Below are 7,595 nucleotides of genomic sequence, written 5' to 3'. Positions count from 1 at the left end.
CTATCCCACCCCTCTAGGTGGTCACAAAGCACCGAGCTGATCTCCCTGTGCTATGTGGCTGCTTCCCACTAGTTATCTATTTTACATTTGGTAGTGTATATATGTCCATGACACTCTCTCACCCTGTCACATCTCACCCCTCCCCCTCCCCATATCCTCAAGTCCATTCTCTAGTAGGTCTGTGTCTTTATTCCCATCTTGCCACTAGGTTCTTCATGACCTCTTTTTTTTTTTTTTTTTTTCCCCTTAGATTCCATATATATGTGTTAGCATTACTGTATTTGTTTTTCTCTTTCTGACTTACTTCACTCTGTATGACAGACTCTAACTCCATCCACCTCATTACAAACACCTCCATTTCATTTCTTTTTATGGCTGAGTAATATTCCATTGTATATATGTGCCACATCTTCTTTATCCATTCATCCGATGATGGACACCTAGGTTGCTTCCATGTCCTGGCTATTGTAAACAGAGCTGCAATGAATATTTTGGTACATGACTCTTTCTGAATTATGGTTTTCTCAGGGTATATGCCCAGTAGTGGGATTGCTGGGTCATATGGTAGTTCTATTTTTAGTTTTTTAAGGAACCTCCATACTGTTCTCCATAGTGGCTGTATCAATTTACATTCCCACCAACAGTGCAAGAGTGTTCCCTTTTCTCCACACCCTCTCCAGCATTTATTGTTTCTAGATTTTTTGATGATGGCCATTCTGACTGGTGTGAGATGATACCTCATTGTAGTTTTGATTTGCATTTCTCTAATGATTAATGATGTTGAGCATTCTTTCATGTGTCTGTTGGCAATCTGTATCTCTTCTTTGGAGAAATGTCTATTTAGGTCTTCTGCCCATTTTTGGATTGGGTTGTTTGTTTTTTTGTTATTGAGCTGCATGAGCTGCTTGTAAATCTTGGAGATTAATCCTTTGTCCGTTGCTTCATTTGCAAATATTTTCTCCCATTCTGAGGGTTGTCTTTTGGTCTTGTTTATGGTTACCTTTGCTGTGCAAAAGCTTTTAAGTTTCATTAGGTCCCATTTGTTTATTTGTGTTTTTATTTCCATTTCTCTAGGACCTGGGTCAAAAAGGATCTTGCTGTGACTTATGTCATACAGTGTTCTGCCTATGTTTTCCTCTAAGAGTTTGATAGTGTCTGGCCTTACACTTAGGTCTTTAATCCATTTTGAGTTTATTTTTGTGTATGGTGTTAGGGAGTGTTCTAATTTCATACTTTTACATGTACCTGTCCAATTTTCCCAGCACCACTTATTGAAGAGGCTGTCTTTTCTCCACTGTATATGCTTGCCTCCTTTATCAAAGATAAGGTGACCATATGTGCGTGGGCTTATCTCTGGGCTTTCTATCCTGTTCCATTGATCTATATTTCTGTTTTTGTGCCAGTACCAAACTGTCTTGATTACTGTAGCTTTGTAATATAGTCTGAAGTCAGGGAGCCTGATTCCTCCAGCTCCATTTTTCGTTCTCAAGATTGCTTTGGCTATTCGGGGTCTTTTGTGTTTCCATACAAATTGTGAAATTTTTTGTTCTAGTTCTGTGAAAAATGCCAGTGGTAGTTTGATAGGGATTGCATTGAATCTGTAGATTGCTTTGGGTAGCAGAGTCATTTTCACAATGTTGATTCTTCCAATCCAAGAACATGGTATATCTCTCCATCTATTTGTTTCATCTTTAATTTCTTTCATCAGTGTCCTATAATTTTCTGCATACAGGTCTTTTGTCTCCTTAGGTAGGTTTATTCCTAGGTATTTTATTCTTTTTGTTGCAATGGTAAACGGGAGTGTTTTCTTAATTTCACTTTCAGATTTTTCATCATTAGTATACAGGAATGCAAGAGATTTCTGTGCATTAATTTTGTATCCTGCTACTTTACCAAATTCATTGATTAGCTCTAGTAGTTTTCTGGTAGCATCTTTTGGATTCTCTATGTATAGTATCATGTCATCTGCAAACAGTGACAGCTTTACTTCTTCTTTTCCGATTTGGATTCCTTTTATTTCTTTTTCGTCTCTGATTGCTGTGGCTAACACTTCCAAAACTATGTTGAATAATAGTGGTGAGAGTGGGCAACCTTGTCTTGTTCCTGATCTTAGTGGAAATGGTTTCAGTTTTTCACCATTGAGGACAATGTTGGCTGTGGGTTTGTCATATACGGCCTTTATTATGTTGAGGAAAGTTCCCTCTATGCCTACTTTCTGCAGGACTTTTATCATAAATGGGTGTTGAATTTTGTCGAAAGCTTTCTCTGCATCTATTGAGATGATCATATGGTTTTTCTCCTTCAATTTGTTAATATGATGTATCACGTTGATTGATTTGCGTATATTGAAGAATCCTTGCATTCCTGGAATAAACCCCACTTGATCATGGTGTATGATCCTTTTAATGTGCTGTTGGATTCTGTTTGCTAGTATTTTGTTGAGGATTTTTGCATCTATGTTCATCAGTGATATTGGCCTGTAGTTTTCTTTCTTTGTGACATCTTTGCCTGGTTTTGGTATCAGGGTGATGGTGGCCTCGTAGAATGAGTTGGGGAGTGTTCCTCCCTCTGCAATATTTTGGAAGAGTTTGAGAAGGATAGGTGTTAGCTCTTCTCTAAATGTTTGATAGAATTCGCCTGTGAAGCCATCTGGTCCTGGGCTTTTGTGTGTTGGAAGATTTTTAATCACAGTTTCAATTTCAGTGCTTGTGATTGGTCTGTTCATATTTTCTATTTCTTCCTGGTTCAGTCTCGGCAGGTTGTGCATTTCTAAGAATCTGTCCATTTCTTCCAGGTTGTCCATTTTATTAGCATAGAGTTGCTTGTAGTAATCTCTTATGATCGTTTGTATTTCTGCAGTGTCAGTGGTTACTTCTCCTTTTTCATTTCTAATTCTATTAATTTGAGTCTTCTCCTTTTTTCTCTTGATGAGTCTGGCTAATGGTTTATCAATTTTGTTTATCTTCTCAAAGAACCAGCTTTTAGTTTCATTGATTTTTGCTATTGTTTCCTTCATTTCTTTTTCATTTATTTCTGATCTGATCTTTATGATTTCTTTCCTTCTGCTAGCTTTGGGGTTTTTTTGTTCTTCTTTCTCTAATTGCTTTAGGTGCAAGGTTAGGTTGTTTATTCGAGATGTTTCCTGTTTCTTGATGTAGGCTTGTATTGCTATAAACTTCCCTCTTAGAACTGCTTTTGCTGCATCCCATAGGTTTTGGATCGTCGTGTCTCCATTGTCATTTGTTTCTAGGTATTTTTTGATTTCCCCTTTGATTTCTTCAGTGATCACTTCGTTATTAAGTAGTGTATTGTGTAGCCTCCATGTGTTTGTATTTTTTACAGATCTTTTCCTGTAATTGATATCTAGTCTCATAGCGTTGTGGTCGGAAAAGATACTTGATATGATTTCAATTTTTTTAAATTTACCAAGGCTTGATTTGTGACCCAAGATATGATCTATCCTGGAGAATGTTCCATGAGCACTTGAGAAAAATGTGTATTCTGTTGTTTTTGGGTGGAATGTCCTATAAATATCAATTAAGTCCATCTTGTTTAATGTATCATTTAAAGCTTGTGTTTCCTTATTTATTTTCATTTTGGATGATCTGTCCATTGGTGAAAGTGGGGTGTTAAAGTCCCCTACTATGATTGTGTTACTGTCGATTTCCCCTTTTATGGCTGTTAGTATTTGCCTTATGTATTGAGGTGCTCCTATGTTGGGTGCATAAATATTTACAATTGTTATACCTTCCTCTTGGATCGATCCCTTGATCATTATATAGTGTCCGTCTTTGTCTCTTGTAATTGTCTTTATTTTAAAGTCTATTTTGTCTGATATGAGAATTGCTACTCCAGCTTTCTTTTGATTTCCATTTGCATGGAATATCTTTTTCCATCCCCTCACTTTCAGTCTGTATGTGTCTCTAGGTCTGAAGTGGGTCTCTTGTAGACAGCATATATATGGGTCTTGTTTTTGTATCCATTCAGCCAGTCTGTGTCTTTTGGTGGGAGCATTTAATCCATTTACATTTAAGGTAATTATCAATATGTATGTTCCTATTCCCATTTTCTTAAATGTTTTGGGTTTGTTATTGTAGGTGTTTTCCTTCTCTTGTGTTTCTTGCCTAGAGAAGTTCCTTTAGCATTTGTTGTAAAGCTGGTTTGGTGGTGCTGAACTCTCTCAGCTTTTGCTTGTCTGTAAAGGTTTTAATTTCTCCATCAAATCTGAATGAGATCCTTGCTGGGTAGAGTAATCTTGGTTGTAGGTTTTTCTCCTTCATCACTTTAAGTATATCCTGCCACTCCCTTCTGGCTTGCAGCGTTTCTGCTGAAAGATCAGCTGTTAACCTTATGGGGATGCCCTTGTGTGTTATCTGTTGTTTTTCCCTTGCTGCTTTTAATATGTTTTCTTTATATTTAATTTTTGATAGTTTGATTAATATGTGTCTTGGTGTGTTTCTCCTTGGATTTATCCTGTATGGGACTCTCTGTGCTTCCAGGACTTGATTAACTATTTCCTTTCCCATATTAGGGAAGTTTTCAACTATAATCTCTTCAAATATTTTCTCAGTCCCTTTCTTTTTCTCTTCTTCTTCTGGGACCCCTATAATTCGAATGTTGGTGCGTTTAATGTTGTCCCAGAGGTCTCTGAGACTGTCCTCAGTTCTTTTCATTCTTTTTTCTTTATTCTGGTCTGCAGTAGTTATTTCCACCATTTTATCTTCCAGGTCACTTATCCGTTCTTCTGCCTCAGTTATTCTGCTATTGATCCCATCTAGAGTATTTTTAATTTCATTTATTGTGATTAATATATTTTTAAATATAGTTTTGAACTTGTGGATTTTAACATATTTGCTTGTCATCAATCCATTACAGTTTTAATTTTTTTGATATACAAATCTATAATGCTACAATAAATGGCATTTTGCTTTATTGAATTGTTTCTTCATGATAAATTGTCATAATTGGAATTACTGAGTCATAACATATACAAATCTTTATAGTTTTTGCTATATTTTGACATACACTTTTTCAAATAATGCAACTTTAATGCCACCATCAGTAAGTACTTAATTCTTCCTAGTTACAGATTTTAAATTTACAGATTAAGTGTGCCTTTATCTCAAAGTAATTCTTGGAAATGGTTTAAAAATCAAAATGTAGTAAGATGTAAACTGCAGTCTCCTGCCCATCCCTTCCAACAACAGTTCTCCATTCCCCAGCGGATCCCACCTTTAAGTTTTTTAGTCATTTTCTTTGGTATTTAGCTAGGTTCCAAAATAACTCATTTTGAATATCTTCCTAAATTTCAGATATTGTGTATTGAGTTCTACTATGGAAACTGAAGATTTAACTCTGTTAAACTCCTCTCCCACCCTGATGTTCCTCTCACGGATATGTATATCTCCTCTTCCCATCTAACAAACCCAGTTTTTAGCATTTAAATGGACTCTTTGTTCAGAGATTTTAGTTATTATGGCTTGTGTATATTGTTTAGTTCAGAGCCAAATTGAGCTCTATTATTAAAATTTTTTTCTTGCACAACTTGTTTTCGTTTGTGGAGTTAATTGCCCTTTATTATTATTGCTGTTATTTAGTTTTCTTATAATCTCTGGCTAAATTTTCCATGCTCTTTAACACGTCTCAGTCCCATTTTTCCACTAAGTCAAAGTTGTCAAATAATCTATTCTATTTTTTGGAATACTTTTAATTTAATTTTAGGAAATCCCTCCCAGAACTTTAATTCTTAAGTGTTCAGCTTCCGTCTGTCTGGTTGTTCTCTAGGCTCAATGAATAACCACCATCCTCACACTCCATGTTGTCCTCTAGGAAACGCCCTTCACCTCTTACTAGTGCTGGAGCCACTATTTCATGGATATCATAAAAAAAGAAAAAAAATACAAAAACAAAACCAAACATTTGTTGTTTGTTTTGTATGCCCAGCATCTGAAACCTTTTTGTGATTGGGAAAATCCTCACTCTTATGGACACGGTAGGGAAGTAAAGAGTGACTTACTGTATAGTAGCTGAAAATGCTAGATTCTCATTTTCCCTGATACCCTTTCATCCAGGACGCAAACATGTGAGCTAGGATGTCTCAGTCAAATATGTCCATGGCTGACTTTAACTTGGCTCATGATGGATAAAGGAAGGGACCGAGAGTGCTCTCCTCTGGTGGTCACAGAAGTAACACTGTTTGTAAGGTGGAGTTCTTCATGTAGGCAGAGGCAGCTTTAGGCCCTCAGCCAATACTTGGAGGGGCCTCTGGTAGTTAACTGCCCTCTCCCGTCCCTGTTCTCACTACTTCCTTAGAGCTGTTACGGAGGCCAATCATGACCATCTGGAACCCTAGCTCTGTAATCACGTGATTCACCCAAACCATTGTTTTTCTCACCTCACTTCCCACCAAGTGACTGGAGCCATGTGTATCTACGTTGCGATCTCCGAGGTGTCCACAGGCATGATGCCCAGTGGTTTTGTGTACAAAATAGAAAGGCCTCAATGATCCCTTTTTAAAATCATTTCATTTCACTTCATTTCATTTTATTTTCTTAATCACTTACATCCAAAATCTTTAATAACAAGGCAGGATCTGGGGTTAGTTTTTGTAGCTGCGTCTGGCCCGTTGGCTTTTGGCATGCTCAAACCTCTGGTCCCACGAAGGGTTTAGTGTGGTTGTGCTGTTCCCCGGGCGGAAACGCCCATACACCTCTCCGCCCTTGCGAGGACCGGAGAGCAGGACGGTGTTACAGCCCTTGGGGGAGTCCAGGGCCAGCTGGTTGAAGGTGACGATCTTGCCCCCCGGCCTTGAGGATGAGGTTCTACACGCGGATGCTCATGCGCAGAGCACACCTTCAGTTTGGGCACTTCCTGGACATGCACGTTGTCATCGGCTCTAGTCCCTACAACCACAGCTGTTTTGTCTTCCAGGCCAGGATGCTTCATTTTATGGATCATCAGGGAAAGGGACAGAGGGTGGCCAGTTGGTATGACTCTTGAACGATCTCTTCAGCACAACTTGGTTGAAGGTGGTGTTGATGCTCTGGCCGGAAATCTGTACAGTTTGACCAACAGCCTTCAGTAGATGTCCTGGATCTTGGGTTTCTTGCACTGAACCTTTCAGTGCTTGTGGGGACCCATGATGGTGCCTACCAGCCCCTGCCCCATCCCCATCCCCCCCACTCCTTGTCACATTTGTGAAAAAGTCACATTTCTTTGGGGACAGTGCAGTGGCATGGCTTGTTTTTCTAGCCCTTCCAATGATTCTACAAATGACCCATATCTTCCAGATATGCTCTGCATCTATGTAATCACCTAGAATTCTCTTTAGTTGTTTGAAACTAGGAACTCTGATTGATAGAGAGCTCAAAGACATATCGCACCTTCCTTTCTTATTTACTCCTTTGTTTTGCTGGAGAACATTCTCCAGCAGTTTCAGGTGATTATGTGGAGGCACTAATTGTTTGAGAGCATGTATATTGGAAAATGTTTTGCTATTCTCACAGTCGATATATAGCTTGGACTTAAATTTTTATGTAGCAAATCATGCTTCATAATTTTAAAATCATGTTTACCTTGTTTTATGGTTTCAGCAT

The 7,595-nt window shown here is 38.2% G+C and overlaps 1 pseudogene; it reads right to left on the bottom strand.

The window, feature by feature from the left end:
• Positions 1-6,598: 6,598 nt before the first annotated feature.
• LOC133092965 (large ribosomal subunit protein eL18-like) lies at positions 6,599-7,077 on the bottom strand (annotated as a pseudogene).
• Positions 7,078-7,595: the final 518 nt, after the last annotated feature.

This window comes from Eubalaena glacialis, chromosome 6, assembly GCF_028564815.1.
Source record: "Eubalaena glacialis isolate mEubGla1 chromosome 6, mEubGla1.1.hap2.+ XY, whole genome shotgun sequence".
In the NCBI taxonomy this organism is placed as follows: Eukaryota; Metazoa; Chordata; class Mammalia; order Artiodactyla; family Balaenidae; genus Eubalaena; species Eubalaena glacialis.
Note: the sequence above shows the minus strand (reverse complement) of the source record. Positions and strands in the feature narration are given on the sequence as shown.